General features: G+C 41.1%; 1 protein-coding gene across 1 annotated transcript in view; it reads right to left on the reverse strand.

The window, feature by feature from the left end:
• The window catches only part of itpk1 (inositol-tetrakisphosphate 1-kinase), an 84,396-nt gene extending 82,034 nt beyond the window's left edge, over nucleotides 1–2,362 (reverse strand). Inside the window, exon 1 of the mRNA XM_012968468.3 lies at nucleotides 2,019–2,362. The gene's annotated coding sequence lies outside the window, so the exon portion shown is untranslated. The remainder of the gene's footprint in view (nucleotides 1–2,018) is intronic.
• Between the last annotated feature and the right edge of the window lie 15,071 nt (nucleotides 2,363–17,433).

Here is a 17,433-nt window from a genome sequence, read left to right on the forward strand (position 1 = left end):
GCAAAGGACTTTTATTATACAGGTTTTTATTTGTGGGTGATGGGTACCCTTTAACACAACTTAAGCTTTTTGAAAAGTAATCATAATTTTAAGCAACTTTTCTATATATATCAATTAAAAATATGCAGCCTTTTCATGATTTTTAATGTAATAATATGGTTTGGTACAGTATCCTAAGCCTAGCCCCCTGTTTTCTTGCTGATCTGGCTGACTGTCCTCAGCCTGCATCCTCCAAATCAGATTATAAAGACTACTAAAAAAAAGTTAGCAGAACCTACAAGCAGGCATCTATATTTTCAACCTAATTCTACAGAATTCCAACCTTTCACAAGCTTTAAAAAACAAATTATTTCCAACACTATGAAGCAGCTATAATATAAATACTAAATTAATGGTACCCCTTGAAAGGAAAAAGTATACCCAGTTTCATAAGATTAGAGGAACGGTATGTCTTGGTTCCATAGGTAAAGTTCTACTGCTCACCTACCCCTGAGAATTGCACTGGGCAACCCAGTAACCTTTTGCTAGGGGTAATGGAAACATCAATGTCCCACATAATTCTTACAGTTAGCTGTGAAGATATCAAGTTTTGAGACACCCTAGGAAATGGGAAAGAATGGGAAGAACAATCAAGAGAAGAGAAAGCATTTTTATTATAAAAATGGTCACTTGTCATTAATAAATATATAGTAATTAGGGCAACCTCTGGACTGGAGAGGACCCCCCATAAGGGAAACCAAAGGGGAATCATGGCTTGAAAGACAGTCTTTCCCTCTTGGCATTTAAAGGTTAAAGGGACAGTAGCACTTTTTTCATCCCCTCCCCATCTAGTTAACGTACCTCAGTAACCTCATTAATGGTGCTGCATCTTGATTTCTACTTTTTTACCTCATATCAGTGCATGCAGCAGGGGCCACTGGACTGGGCTCTGCTACTCTATCCAAATGTACATTACATTGCACACACAAGAGGTCAATGGCCTGGCTTTTTTGGTCACCTGCCTTTGCATATAGCAGGGGCCATTGGTTTGAAGTCTGATACTCATATCAGTGCATGGAGCTTGGGTTGAAGGTTTGGGGTCTTTTGTATATTCATATACAAATGTTCATAGCAAAGGACACTGATCTGGGCAGTGGTGATTTGGGGTCTGCTACTTTAATCAGTGTATGCACTGAGGGCCTGGTCTGTGGTCTGCTACTTACATTAGTATGTGCAGTGGGTGCCATTGATCTGGGGTTTTTTGGTCAAATGCCCTTGCACATAGCAGGAGCCAGAGGTCTGATACTCATATCAGTGCATGCAGTGGGGGCCCATACTATATTTAAAGCATGGCCACCTAGAGAGGAGAAAAGTGCCATATGGGATGCTTATGAGGCCACCACTGTGTCTATTATAAAATATTCAGGGGCCACCACTATGTATGAAATAAAATGTGTGGGGGCCACAGTGTGTCTGTTGTACCAGTCATCTAGAAAGAGGTGTGTTTTTGTTAACTAGGCATGGTATTGTCAGGGAGAGGCTACAAAGTGGGTGTGGCTAAAATGTTCACCACTGCTTTACACAGTTAGTTATGTCCCTCTTACAGTTTTTAAAAATGTTGGTAAATATGTACAAGGTATGAAGTCAAGGTTCAACCAGCTGTTCCCAAAACTTCCATCATCCACAGCCTGATTAGAAAAACCTGGGCTGGAGAAGGAGCACATATACTACAATTAAAGTTAACCCACAAAACTACCAGAACAATAAGCAGTGACAAGCAACCATGTGCCCACAACATTCTGCAAGCTCATGTGACTTTGATCCAATATGCCAGTAACCAGTGCTGTCACATCATGTACTATGGACTAGCGCACACAACTCCCCCTCACACAGGCACAATCCGTCAGCACAAAGTCCTGTGATAGCAGGCAGGCGTGCAGCCCATTGCTGAGCAGGCAGGAAGCCAACCAGAGAAACCCAGAGGCATAATCATTCACAAACATTAGCCCCTTATGTGGCACTGCTAGCCCATTACTTACCTGATCAGTAGATGCTGAGCTCCAGGTTAGGGTCTGTGCAAGAGACAGGTCCCGGTCTTCTTCCTTTCAATGATCAGTCCGTCTCTCCCTCCCTCTCTCTCTTGTTTCCCTCCCCCTCTTTCACATCTCCATTTGCTGAACTCGGTCCCTCCCTGGTCGGCTTATGCTCCAAGCTGGGAGGGCACACAGGGAGGTTAGAATTTCAGTGCGAGAACACAACCTCTGCTACAACCCTTAGCACCCTTCCCCTGGTGCCTTCCTTCTCTTGCCACTGAGCGACAGAATGTGCGATTTGGAAAGGGACAGACTGAGAGGGAAAGAATAGCAGCTGCACACACAGGCTGAGCTCTACGTATAGGAAATGAGAATGCGCACTACCCTAATCTGGCCAGCAGAGGGTAGCACTGAGGCGCATAACGATCTCATGCCAACCTTTGTACCATGCTTGTCAGTGGAACTGGCACGGAGGTGCAACAAGCTCAATGTCTTTATGCAAAAGCCTTGGTCCTGCGGATTGTTTTTTTAATTGTGGAAGACAATGAACAGTAAAGATGTAAACCAAACGCCCCTACTCTTAACTGAATGTTATTGCACTTGCACCCAGGTGTCATCTTTATCCAGCTCACATCTGCATTAGTCTTCAGGAATAGGCACCTTTGGGGCCCCCTTGTGACTTCTCGGCAACAGATTTGTCACACGTGACCCTGTCGATTTGTAACAACTGCACCCCTTTAATTGCTGCATGATCCGTCTGAATCTAACGGGGGTATCTTGGCATTAGGGTTTGAATAACTTTCCTAGGGTATTTAGTTATTTAAGTTCTAATAAATGTATATTAACTGTGAGGCAGGGAGGGAGTTTGCCCTGGGATCAAAGCCTGGGAGAGGGTTTTTTTTTACTACATAATGGCATTAGTAAAAGTAAAAGCCATGTTATTACATGTTATTGTGTTGGGTAGTCATTTGCGGGATGTCCAACTACTGTCAATCAAAGCATGCACCAAATAAATATATATATAATTATACATTTATATATATATATATATATATATATATATATATATATATATATATATACTCACTCAGATTGTAAGCTCTACTGGGCAGGGACCTCCTTCCTACTATGTCTCATACCACATGGCACTTATATATATATATACATATTTGTATTTATTGTATTTATTTATTATATCACTCGTCCTCCCTGTGTGTAATTTTGTATTCTGTAAGACTGTACAGCGCTGCGTACCCTTGTGGCGCTTTATAAATAAAGTTATACATACATACATATATATATATATTCGCTCCCACAAACTGTCAGACTTTCTCCCAATCTCTCTGCCTTCAAGAGATCTCTAAAAACGCATTTATTTAGAGATACTTACCCTAATCTAGTTTAACATAACCTCAGTGTGCTGCTAAAAGCAATACCCTGTGCCGCACCTCTCACAACTCTGGTCATGCCCATTCCCACACCTTGTGTCTCAACCCTTTCTTCTTGTAGACTGTAAGCTCTTTTGGGCAGGGCTCTCTTAACCTCTTGTATCGGTTATTGATCGTTTGGTTATTCTGTATGTCCAATGTATAAAACCCACTTATTGTACAGCGCTGCGGAATATGTTGGAGCTTTATAAGTAAATTTTAATAATAATAATAATAATAATAATAATATATATATATATATATATATATATATATACACACACACTCTCAAATACTGTGATATTTTTACCCATGAGCCACATAAAAAAAAAAAAAGTTGGGGTTGCACAAGCATAAACAAAGTTCCTGGGGGTGCAAAATAAGGGGCAGCCTACAGGAGGTTCTGTTTGTCAGTACACCAGGTTTTTATGCCTCCAAAACTTGCCTCCAGGAATTCAAAATTAAGCCCCTTCTTTATGGCCACTTGGGAGCAACATCCAAGGGTTTTGGGAGCACCATGTTGCTCCTGAGCCACTGGTTGAGGGTCACTTGGCTAGTGGCTAAAACACTGATTTGGAAAGCCACATCCATCTGGACTGCACTGCTTTAGTTGGGAGGGACGTATACCAGGCTTAGCCTCAGCAATGTTGTACCTTGAGAACACTGAGTAGATTGGTCTGGTGACCAGTTTAAAATCACTTTCACATAAGGAGAATTACAAGTCACTGTACAAATATTTTCTTGTGAAACTGGGTAAAGTCATTGTTATGTGGTTTGAGGCATGGGGGTATGGTTTGGCTCATTCTGTTGGTATGTAAAGATCACAATGCAGAGATGGGCAGAGAGAGTGGGCAGAGCTTCACAGAGAATGTTTAGTAATTCACATTAGACTCTACCTAGAGAAGCTTACAATCTAAATACCTTTACACACAGTTGGATAAGGTAATCATAAACCCAGTATATATTTGCAGTGTGAGAGGAAAACAGAGCACTCAAAGGAAATCCACACCAGTACTGGGAGCACAAGTGCTTTTTTTTGCAACACGGTAGACATCAGCCTTCCTCCATTAACCAGGGAACCCCTGTTCTTTCACTGCAGACCTACCTGATCTTTAAATTCTGTCCTTCTTCCTGCTCCCACGCACATCCCAGCCTTGGATTACATATGTTGCTAGGAAACAGGAAAAAAATAGCTAGTGAAATCGACCTAAGAGGAGGAAGTGGCTGAATATTAATTGTAGATACAGGGCTTTTTTACAGGTCTGGATTAAAATTCAACATAGGCCCTGGCATTTCAAATACACAGAGCCCAAACAGCCCTTCCCAGGCCCAATAAATAGTGACTGTCTATGTCATCTTACAGTAGCCCCTCTGGAATTTGCCAAAATCTACAGATTGCCAGTCTGGGCCTGGCTTGGTAAGTAAACATAAAGGGCAATAGCAGTAGCCCCAATTTAGATAAAGTAATACCGGGCATTAAAGATGGCATTTACTATCGCTCAATTCTTTTGGTTTTGCACTTTTTACGGCAGAAACCCAATTTTGACACTGGCTTTTGTACGACAACAATAAAAAGTCGCTGTTTTTATGCGACAAATTTAAAAAGTTGCAGTCTTTGCATTTTTTCTGCTACTTTTTTCATTCTTACTTTTTTGATTAGGATTTTTTGATAAATAGCTGACATTTGTAGAAATGATTGTGGTTTCAAAAAACATAAAACCACAAAAATCCAAATGTTAATTAATCCCCCCAAATAGAGGTTGACTGGGACACAAGCAGCCACCACCTCCCTGGATATACAAGAGCAAACTATTCATCTAGGCAGTGTTCAATTGGCCCACCAGGATACCAGGAAAACTCCCGGTGGGCCTATGTGCCAGTGGGCCCTCTTGCTTCTAACTATTTAGCCTATTTCATGATCATTCCCTATCTCTGTATGGGAACAAGGAAGCTTGATGGATGGAAGCAGGGCTGTCCAACTGGCGGCCCCCCTCTGTATGATATCAGTACTGAGTTTGATTGGCCTCCTGCATGGTTCACACCTCAAATTGAGGCTGTAACCCTCTGTATTGTTTAAACATGTAATCCACTGTACTGTTCACACCTTTTAATCCCTGAATTGTTTACCGTCTGCATTGTTCACACCTCAGGTTCAGACTGTAAGACCCACATTGTTCACCTGTTCACTGCCTACACATAGGGGAGAGTTTGGCACACACAGGCATCATAAGGAAGGCAGAGTATGGCACATACAGGCAGGGTAGGGCATTGAGAGTATGGCACACATGGGCAGAGTAGGGAAGGCAGAGTATGGCACACACAGGCAGGGTAGGGCAGGCAGAGTATGGCACACACAGGAAGCACAGGGCAGGCAGAGTATGGCACATACAGGCTGTATAGGGCAGGAAGAGTATGGCACACATGGGCAGGGTAGGGCAGGCAGAGTATCACACACATAGGCAGTACTCTGGCTGCCCTATGCTGCCTGTGTGAGCCATACTCTAACTATCCTACCCTGCCTGTATGTGCCATAATCTGCCTACCCTATGCTGCCTGTGTGTGCCATACTTTGCCTGCCCTATGCTGCCTGTGTGTGCCATACTCTTCCTGCCCTATGCTGCCTGTGGGTGCCATACTCTGCCTGCCTTATTCTGCCTGAGTATGCCATACTCTGCCTGCCCTATGCTGCCTGTGTGTGCCATACTCTGTCTGCCCTATGCTGCCTGTGTGTTCCATACTCTGCCTGCCCTTAGCTTCCTGTGTGTGCCATACTCTGCCTGCCCTACGCTGCCTGTGTGAGCCATACTCTTGCCTGTCCTACACTGCCTGTATGTGCCATACTCTGCCTGCCCTATGTTGCCTGTGGAAGGTGAACCTGACAGAGGTTTGTTAGCATTTGGAAATAGTCATTATATGGTCCCTAAGGTGTGTAATAATATGCTGGGGTTGCTGTGCTATCCACAGAGAGAAAAGAGACTAGGAAAATAACGAATTTGAGGTAGGAGAGGCGGAATTAAAGTTATGAGAGTGGGCCCATTGTCCAGGGTTTTCTGGTGGGCCCCTGCCATCTCAGTCCAACACTGCACCTAGAGTTGTCACCTTTTCTGGAAAAAAAATACTGTCCTACCTATATTTTTTTGGTTTTTTTTCCTATTAATAATATTAGCATCAAGCAACATTTTTACCGGGCAGGCCTGGAAAATACTGGCCAGGTGAGAACCCTATATTTACCTCAGAATTTCTAAGGTAACAGGAATGGTGTTTTCTGCTCCACAGTAAAGCAAAAAAACAACAAGAACTAATTTTAAAAAAAGATATATCATACACTAGATTCACAGTGTCTGTTATAGTGCTTTAGAAGTAGGGTGTATTTTAAGTTGGTTCAGTAATGCTGACAGATCCTTCTGTGCTAATGATTGTGTTTCTGACTCTTATTGCAACTGCACCTTGTATTTATTTGTATTTATTGTTGTACTTTGGTAATTCTCATCTTTGGCAATTGTATCCGCTAACTTGTGCAATTAAAAATTGACTGCTGTTAAATCTTTTGTATTCTATATAAAGGACTATATTTTTGATACTACCACTGTGCTTGTGTTTCTTGTGTGCAAACCCTTATCCTATGTAAGGAAACTATGTTTACACAGATCTAGAGTTCATGTAAAATGCAGAGCTGAACCCAAAGAATGGTTGCCCATCCTGTGAGATCCATTACAATATTTAATAGCTAGAAATATATCATGTTCGCTGAAAGCTTTGCTTCACCAAACATAAATCCAAGTAGACTTAGAAAATAGGTAGAAGTTGATTTATCAGGTAAGCAGTGCAGTTACCCATTAGATCTTAGCTTTCAAGGAGAGATAGCAGAGGGACCAGGACTGTGGGGTCTTCTATATGGCAGACCCATATGCCCAGCCCCTTCTGGCAGATTGCCTCAAATGAGCCTTCAATGAGAAAAACTTATCTCACTGTTCAGGACATGAAAACTCTATTAAAGTCTATGGGGAAAAACTGGAAATGAATTAAGAAAAATTTGAAAATTACAACGTTTTAAGATGAAACTTAATGTGGCTGAAAATATTACATAAAACTTCATCAAAGATTCCATGTCACAATAAGATAGGTGTCCAGGAAAAATATAAAGCCTTCAGCATGTTGTCATCATGCTATTATTTGTGCTAAGCCATAAGTAATTTTTTTATTTTCTTGTACGGATAATTCATTTTAGCAATGCCCACTTTTTTTTTTTTTAGCAAATTAGCTATAACATTTTCTACCAGTCAAGGGCCTGTCTGATTTGTATACCAAGGGAAATGACCTGAAAGAAAATGTAATTCCCCTTTACCAGAGATTACACTATATAAATCATACAGAGCAGCTGTGATCAGCATATTTTATTCTGTCCTCTCTACATTTGGTCAGTCTGACAGCATTTAAGGGCAGATTGATCAAAATGTGATGTTAGAGCTCACCATAGAAAAAGTAACCCACTTTCAATTCATTCCTATGGAATATTTAGAAGCATATTTATCAAATGGTGAAATGTAACTTTTACCCATTTCACACATCTATAAATCCCATAGGAATGAATAGAAAGTGAATTAATTTTCCATGGTGAGCTGTAATCTAACACTTACAAATGTGTCCCTAAATGCACATTGCTTCTTATTTCATTTCTTTATGTGAGCATTATTTCTATCAATTGCTTTCACTGAGTAATGTATTAAAAGAAATGCATTCCTGTTTCACCATAAATTTCCATTCTATTAGTTATGCTGACTCAATCATTTTATTGTAGACCCCCCTCTGTGTGGCCCCCCACCTGTCTGGCTGCTTTGATGGTTTACCTTTGTGTAAGATTTAAATGGTATCTGTACTGAAGATTAACTGGCCCCCTGCATGGTTCTCACCTCAGATTCAGGCTGTAATCCCCCTGTATTATTTAAAAATGTAATCCCCTGTGTTGTTCACACTTTTTAATCCTTGCATTGTTCACCCCCTGCAGTGTTCACACCTCAGGCTCAGGCTGTAATCACCCCCATTGTTCACCTGTTCACACCTCTGTAGGTACTGCCTGGACTATGCTGCCTGTGTGTATGGCACACACAGGGAGCATAGGGTAGGCAGATTATGGCACAAAGGTAGCATAGGGCAGGGAGGGTATGGCACAAACAGGTAGGGCAGGCAGAGTATGGCACACACAGCAGCATAGGGCAGGGAGGGTATGGCACACACAGTCAGGGTAGGGCAGGCAGAGCATGACACACACAGGCAGCTAAGGGCAGGCAGAGTATGGCACACACATGCAGCATAGGGCAGGTAGAGTATGGCACACACAGGCAGCTAAGGGCAGGCAGAGTTTGGCACACACAGGCAGCATAGGGCAGGTAGAGTATGGCACACACAGGCAGCTAAGGGCAGGCAGAGTATGCCACACACAGGCAGCATAGGGCAGGTAGAGTATGGCACACACAGGCAGGGTAGGGCAGGCAGAGTATGGCACACACAGGCAGCATGGGGCAGAGTATGGCACACACAGGCAGGGTAGGGCAGGCAGAGTATGGCACACACAGGCAGCAAAGGACAGGCAGAGTATGGCACACACAGGCAGGGTAGGGCAGGCAGAGTATGGCACACACAGGCAGGGTAGGGCAGGCAGAGTATGGCACACACAGGCAGCATAGGACAGGCAGAGTGCTGCCTGTGTGTGCCATACTCTGCCTGCCATATGCTGCTTGTGGGAGGTGAACCTGGCAGGGGTTTGTTGTGGTAGTTTGTTAGCAGTTGGAAATAGCCATTAAATGGTCCCTAAGCTGTGTAATTATGTGCTGAGGGTTGCTCTGCTATCCACAGGGGAGAAGGAGGCATATGGATTTAAGGGTATATCTTAATATGACATAATATAATTCTTTCACTTGAATGAATGAAGGTTGATATCCCTGCAGTAAGGACCAAGCATTTGGGATGTTGCTGTGCTACCACCATTGTGATAAAATAGGTGTGGTTTGAAGTGGGTGTGATTTTTTTTAAAAAGGGGAGTGGTCAAAACTGGCTTCCATTATTGGCCCTCCACCATGTATTCTAGAGAAATTCCAGCCCTCAGCACAGTGGAAGTTGGACAGCACTGCTGTAAAATAAAGATACAAGAAATGTATACATTTAGGGGCAGATTTATCAAAATGTGAGTTTAAAACTTAATACATAAAAAACTCACTCACGTTCTATTCATTCCATTGGGATTTTTAAAAATGTATATTAATGAATACACTTCTTACAATCACATACGAATGAATAGAATGCGGGTGAGTGGGCGGTGGTAGTGGGAAAAGTTTGGGGGAGGCAGTGTTGGAGGGTACAGTAGGGGTGATGGGGTGGAGAAGATAGTGAAACAAGAAAACAAAAGCGAGACTGCGCCTAAGGTGGAGTAGACTGTGGGGAAATAAAATGTTTAGTTCTGGTGTAGTTGAATTGTCTCTGGATCATGGGGTCTATAGGGTTCGGGGTGGTACCTGAAGAGGGATTAAATGGGGTTTGGGTTTAGGGTTCAGTATTTGAGAAAAAGTCTAGTGGTGGTTGTGGGTTTGCCAGTCCATGGTACTCCCAGATTTGCCAAGTGTCCATGTGTTGTTGGGTTTGGTTGGAGAGTCTTGCTATTCTGTATTCAAAGTCCTTATTGCTGTTGACCCGCCGTAGCACTTCTGTAATGGTTGGTGGGGTGGGTGATTTCCAGTTTGAGGCAATAGACAGAAGTAAGTATATGGTTGGTTAGTGTTTGGAGGTGCTTGGGTAGAAAGGTTGTTATGTCCTTTTGAAGTTGGGTTGGAGTCAGTATGTTTATTATGGAGGCAATATTGTTCTAATCTGATCAAATTTATATTAAAATCTATCCAATACTTATTAACTCACAATTTTTTCTATTTCAATAAGAAATATTATTTGCAATGTTGCGGTACAGCAATGGGTGCAAAATTTGCCCCTTCTTACGCCAACCTTTTCTTAGGTTGGTGGGAAGAAATGCACATATATAATGAAGACAATGCACATTTCCACAACATCAAATATTTTGGTCGTTTCATTGACGATATTATCCTTATTTGGTCCGGCACTAAAAAACAATTTTTTGAGTTTATCACTAATATCAACACTAATGAGTACAACTTAAAATTCACTTCAGAAATTAATGAAAAATGTATTAATTTTTTGGATATCACTTTAAAAAATGAACACATAATCACCTCAATATTCAGAAAAGAATGTTCAGCTAATACCATATTAAATGCTCAATCTTGCCATCCAAAGCATTTGATACATAACATCCCCTATAGCCAATTCCTAAGGCTTAGAAGGATCTGCTCTGAGGAAGCTGATTTTCAATCTAAAGCAAAAGATTTATTTTCAAGACTAAAAGATAGAGGTTATACACATGATAACTTAACAAAAGCCTTTGAAAGAGCAGCCAATACAAATAGATCACGTCTCTTCCATAAATACAAAGCCTGCACTGTAGATACTTCATCCGGCTCAAAAGATACTAGATATCAACAATCTGATCAAATTGAAAAAAGAAATACAAAACCCCTGTCTTGTATCTTAACATTCAGTCCACAATATAATAGAATTAAAAAGATTATTAATAACAATCTTAATATCTTAAGAACTGACCCTATACTAAGACAGATACTAGACAATGGCTGCAGATATGTGACAAGAAGGACAGAAACCCTTAAGAACAAACTATCCCCGAGTCTCATTCAAGCTGATACACCCACTAAGACATGGTTAGCCACTAATGGGATGTACAGATGTGGTTCCAGTCAGTGCATTACTTGCAATTTTGTGTTAAAAACACAGTCTTTTACCTCTACTATGACCAATAAAACTTATAAGATTAATCAGTATATAAATTGTAACACTAAAAATGTTATTTATTTACTTACTTGCATAAAATGTAAAAAACAGTACATAGGACAAACCAGCAGAAAATTAAAAGACAGGATACGTGAACATATTTTAAGCATAACAAATGAACACTCTAAAACCACTGTAGCTAAGCACTTTGCGGAATGTTCTTTGTCATGTCTATCCGTTGTAGGCATTGACAAAGTTTTTCCAAATATTCCTGGAGGAGATATTACTCAGGCTCTAACTAAGAAAGAAACAAAATGGATTTTTTATATGCAGACTAGACAACCTAACGGCCTTAACTACGAATATGATGTTACTTGTTATGTTTGATTTGTCCAATAAGCTATATCCTAATGTAACTTTGATGATAGACATGTTACTTTATTCAAGAAATACACTGTCTTTAATCTTCAACAACTGTGTTCATTCTACTGGATAGAGGTACCATATAATACAATTGAATTAGTTCATTATGAGTCACCTCTTATCCTGTCCAGAATATGATTGGCCCATTTGTGACTCTTTCACAATTGATTGGTTAATTTATAATGCAATGTGATTGGGCCATCTTAGGATTCCTCTGATTGGTCATTGTGCCTTTAAATAATGTGTGTCTTCATATGTGAATTAGCCTATGATTAAGTACCCTGGTAGGTACGAAACGCGTAAGGCTTTTGCTTTTGCAGTTGTTTTTTATGGAAAAAATAAATTTTGATACTTTTATCAACACTACAAGCTGCTTCTTGACAACTTTTTTGACGCAAAAGGGACCCCAGATGTGCCTGCCTATTTGTTCCTGTATGTTTCCGCATGACTCCCCGAGCTGATGGTCTGGGGCATGAGCACCTGGACCCACCTAAATAGGGGGTAAGATTCTACTCAAATACGATAATTCTGTTAGTCTGTGTGATTTTTGTATACAATATTGTTCCAGTATGGCTGAATTACAGGACAGTCCCAAAATATATGTTCCAAAGTCCCCCATTGTCCGCAAAGCCTCCAACAGGAGGGGGAGTGGTTGGGAAAAAGCTTGTTGAGTTTGTCTGGCGTGTGGTACCAGAACATCATAATCTTGTATATATGTTCCTTTTGTTTTGTGCAGGTTACGTTCTTTTTAGCGTTGTTCCCAATCTTGCCCCATTCCATGTTACATAATAGGGTTCTTAATAGAAAAGAAGTCTGCCCTCTGCATCAACAATAATGCATCAGAGATCTCATAGGCAAGTCTGACATCAAAAGTTTCATTTAAAGCTTAGCAACTGCTTTTATGGAGTAAATGATCTGTTAATGATCTACAATTATTGCAAGATAAAGAAGGTTTGCAAGATAAAGGTCTGCATAGATTTTTATTCTGGCTCATGAATTGTGTCTTGTGTCAAATAGTTTTTAACCAGACTTAGCGTTTATCTTTTTTCCTCAATTACAACAACTTTGCCTCCAATTTAAGCATTATAGATGAAAAAAGAATATGCAGCAGCCTAAACAGGCACCTGACATATAAATCCATGAAACTGTGGCTGTGGATGAAATGTTGAAAAACTTCAATGTCATGATAAGTTGTAAAATAGTTTTATTGTAAAGAAGTGGCTCTTGAACTAAGGGACTTAAAATGTAATGTGATAAACCATAAACTAACATTTTCTCATGGAACTAAATCTGACCCATTATATCAATTACACTACCAAAATGGAATTGTGTACATCTATAGAATAGAATACATGAAATATTCATTTGTATAGCATAGATGACCCCCCCTCAATGCCTGTGGTACTGCAAGTTAAATTTGAAGTTTAGTTGAATGAACCATGTTGCACAGGCTACCTATCACATAAAGTAGTAATGGTTTCCATTAACCCCCTAAGAACAAAACAATAAAAAAACAAAGCAGTTAAAAGTTTGTCTTAGTTAGAGTAAGTAGGTATAGTACCGTATATACTCGAGTATAAGCCGATCCAAATATAAGCCGAGGTACCTAATTTTACCTAAGAAAACTGGAAAAACTTATTGACTCGAGTATAAGCCTAGGGTGGGAAATGCAGCAGCTACAGCTAAGTTTTAATAATCAAAATAAATACCTATAAAATTACATTAATTGAGGCATCAGCGGGGTATATGTTTTTCAATATTTATTTCAAAGAAAAACAGTAAACTAGCTCTGTAAGCAGAGAAGAGGGTCAACAAAAACAATATGAGTACTATCCCACGCTCATTGCACACTGGCAAACTGGCAGCAGACCCGGTCCCGGAGGAGATGTAAGGGGAAATAAGTATTGCTAGTGGGAGCCTAGGCCAGGGCACTGGAGGGTCTGGTTGCAGGTGGCTTAATTTGCACACAAAGGACAGAGGGTGCTAGTCTGGAGGGACCCATGGCACCCGACTCGAGTATAAGCCGAGGGTAACTTTTTCAGCACATTTTGGGTGCTGAAAAACTAGGCTTATACTCGAGTATATACAGTAAGTAATAACTTACCACAAAAAGCTATCAATACATGATACCCTTATTAAAAGGGCCTTTACTGTGTTACAGTTAGAATACCATGGGTGGGGGGTTGCCCTGTTATAGTGATGTAGTCCATTTACATGGCATTTAGCATTTCAGGACAGTCCTGTCTTATATAGATACGTTTATACAAACTAATAAACTGGTTGACCTGTAGCAGGTCTGGACTGGGATTCAAAATAGGCCCTGGCATTTTGTCTACACAGAGGCCTAAACAGCCCTCACCAGCCCAATAAATAGTGACTGTCCATTGCAGATCAAAGCAGCCCCTCTGGCATTTGCCAGAACCCACAGATTGCTAGTCCAGGCATGACCTGTAGTTGAGAGAAGGCTATAGTGAAACGATTTCTTTAAATGCTGTAGTTCAGTGCTGTCCAACTGGCGGCCCAGGACCCCCCCCCCCTGTGTGGCCCCAGGTCACAAAGGCCCGGGCCTAGGGTGGCATAAACTAGGGGCCGCCCCGCCACAACGAAATTTTGAAAATTCACTACCACCCGGAGCAATGGGGAACTCTCCCCACTGCTCCATATGGGAGTTTGGAAGTTTGTGCATGCGCTCGTGTGTGTGGGGGGGGTTGTGTTTGCGCATGTGAGGGGGGAAAGTTGATATCCGGCATTGTGTGGCCCCCCCACCTGTCTGGCTGCTTTGATGGTTTACCTTTGTGTAAACTTTAAATGGTATCAGTACTGAATCTCACCTCAGGCTCAGACTGTAAACATTCACATTGTTCACCTCATCACACCTCAGACTGTAGAAGCAGTGCTAGCATTGTGTCACTGTATGCTGCCTGTGTGTATGGCACACACAGGCAGCATAGGAGAGGCAGAGTATGGCGCAGACAGAGCATGGCACACACAGGCAGCATAGGGCAGGCAGAGCATGGAACACACAGGCAGCATAGGCCAGGCAGAGTATGGCGCATACACCAGCATCATAGGGCAGACAGAGCATGGCACACACAGGCAGGGTGGGGCAGGCAGAGTATGGCACACACAGGCTGGGTGGGGCAGGCAGAGCATGGCACACACAGGCAGGGTGGGGCAGGCAGAGTATGGCACACACAGGCTGGGTGGGGCAGGCAGAGTATGGCACACACAGGCTGGGTGGGGCAGGCAGAGTATGGCACACACAGGCAGGGTAGGGCAGGCAGAGTTTGGCACACACAGGCAGCATAGGGCAGGCAGAGTACTGCCTGTGTGTGCCATACTGTGTAGCCATTAAATGGTCCCTAAGGTGTGTAATTATGTATTGAAGGTTGCTGTGCTATTCACAGGGGAGGAAGAGTCATATAGATTTAAGGGTATGTCTTAATATGACATAATATAATTCTTTCACATATGAATGATGGTTAATATCCCTGCAGTGAGCACCAAGCATTTGGGTTTTTGCTGCGCTACCACTATTAATGTTGGCATGGTCTTAAAATCAAGTGTGGATGTGGTTTAAAAAAGGGGAGTGGTCAAACTGTCTTCCATTAGAGGCCCTCTACTATGAATGCTAGAGAAATTCCAGCCCTTGGCATGACAGAAGTTGGATAGCGCTGCTCTAGTTGGAACCAAATCCTCAGCCTGGTTGAGAAGCATAGCTGTGGGGTCAGATTGTATTGCCACCATAAGGGAGTCAATAAGATACTTAGAGATAGTTTCTGAATGTTGGCTCATGACCAAACCATGTGTATGCAATGTAATGGGGCATCATGGCATGTAGGGCACTAATTTGATTAATTGGCTGAAAGAGGAAGGTGAGTTAAGTCCTAATCATAAAGTTAAATAGCAGTAATGTAGAGCCCATAGATACACTGTTTGTGTTTTTAGAATATCGATTCATTTTTCTTCATCCTGGGAGCATTTACTGAAGAATGTTAGTGCTGTCTGGCAGTTAGCTAATATCCATTGTGCACCGGGGAGCAAGATTTGTTTTGGGCAGACTGATCACTTGAAAATAGGAAATTGTTCATATGGATTGCCAGAAATGGATTGTTAGAAATGACAACTTTTTACTTATATTCAGGGTTACTCGAATTGCTAGGTGTGCTAAAATAGCAACTGTGTCTGTGCAGGTGTATGTACCCCCGCATTTGCACTACAATGTATTTGCATGTTTGTGCCACACTAAATTCATGTTTTTGTGCCATGTTATATATTCAAAATTTGCACCATAGAATTGTGTATTTACACTGCAATGTATTTGCGGATCAACCTAGCAGCAAAGTCTAGGTGAACATATAGACACGATTCTACAAGGATGGACATGCACAACCAAAGACATAGCAGGTGCCCAAGGGCCCTTTCATAATGTAACGGTAGGAAATGTAAGGTGGTTTTCTTACTAACATACAGTATTAATGATTATACCATATATTTGCAACCTTCAAGATATTTTCTGTTTCTGGTAATATGTATATTGTGGTATAAGAAACCTTAAAGTGATAATGACACTTAAATTTTTTTTTACACCTGCTGTTGTGTTTTCATTTGCATCAGCTTTAAATTCCTTATGAACTAAATCTGCAAAGTTTTTTCGCTTCATAATTATGGTAGCACGAATTACAGACCCACGGAGCAGCCATGTTTGTTCCCCTCTTCCGGGTTTTAATTTAAAGGAACAGTAACACCAAAATATGAAAGTGTTTTAAAGTAATTAAAATGTAATGTACTGTTGCCCTGCACTGGTAAAACTGGTGTGTTTGCTACAGAACATTCCTATAGTTTATATAAATAAGCTGCTGTGTAGCCATGGGGGCAGCCATTCAAGCTGGAAAAAAGGCACAGGTTACACAGCAGATAAAAGATAAACTCTGTAGAATACAATGGCATTTTATCTGTTATCTGCTAAGTAACCTGTGTCTTTTCTCATTTGAATGGCTGCCCCCATGGCTACACAGCAGCTTTGTTTATATAAACTATAATAGTCTTCTGAGGCAAACACACCAGTTATACCAGTGCAGGGTAACAGTGCATTATATTGTTATTACTTTTATACGCTTGTATATTTTGATGTTACTGTTCCTTTAAATGCCTCCCAAGTGAATAAATATGCCCAATCACAAACCTGCAACACCCCTTCTGCTTTCTGCCGGGGTGACAAGCTCAGTTCTATTGTCTATGTGTAATGGGGAGGGGGGGAGGAAGAGATTTGCAGTTTTTTTCTTCAAATAAAAACCTTATAAATCCAGTTAAAGGGGTTCTGTCACCTTAAGAAATAATTCCAAATCTTTGTTATCATGTTAGTTGAGCTAAATAAACTTTACTTACACTATATAAATAATACAAATCAGGTTTCCCTCAGTCTTGCAAGTACACAATCATAGCAAGAAGGCAGCTGCCATTTTGTAAACACTATTATTAAGACAAGTTTTCCCTAATTCTAAAATCTTGTTTATGCTCCACAATCTGGCACCTGATGCCCATGTACAGGGTACATAAATGCAACAACATCTATGAAGTGCTGAATGAAAAGTGAAAGTAAATGCTTGCCTGAGGCAATTTATGACTGACAGCTCAGATTTTTAAATACATTTATAACAATAATAATTGTTATAACCTAATAATTTATAGGTATGGACGTTTTACTTAAAAAAAAAAGAATT

This window comes from Xenopus tropicalis, chromosome 8 (assembly GCF_000004195.4).
Source record: "Xenopus tropicalis strain Nigerian chromosome 8, UCB_Xtro_10.0, whole genome shotgun sequence".
Classification (NCBI taxonomy): domain Eukaryota; kingdom Metazoa; phylum Chordata; class Amphibia; order Anura; family Pipidae; genus Xenopus; species Xenopus tropicalis.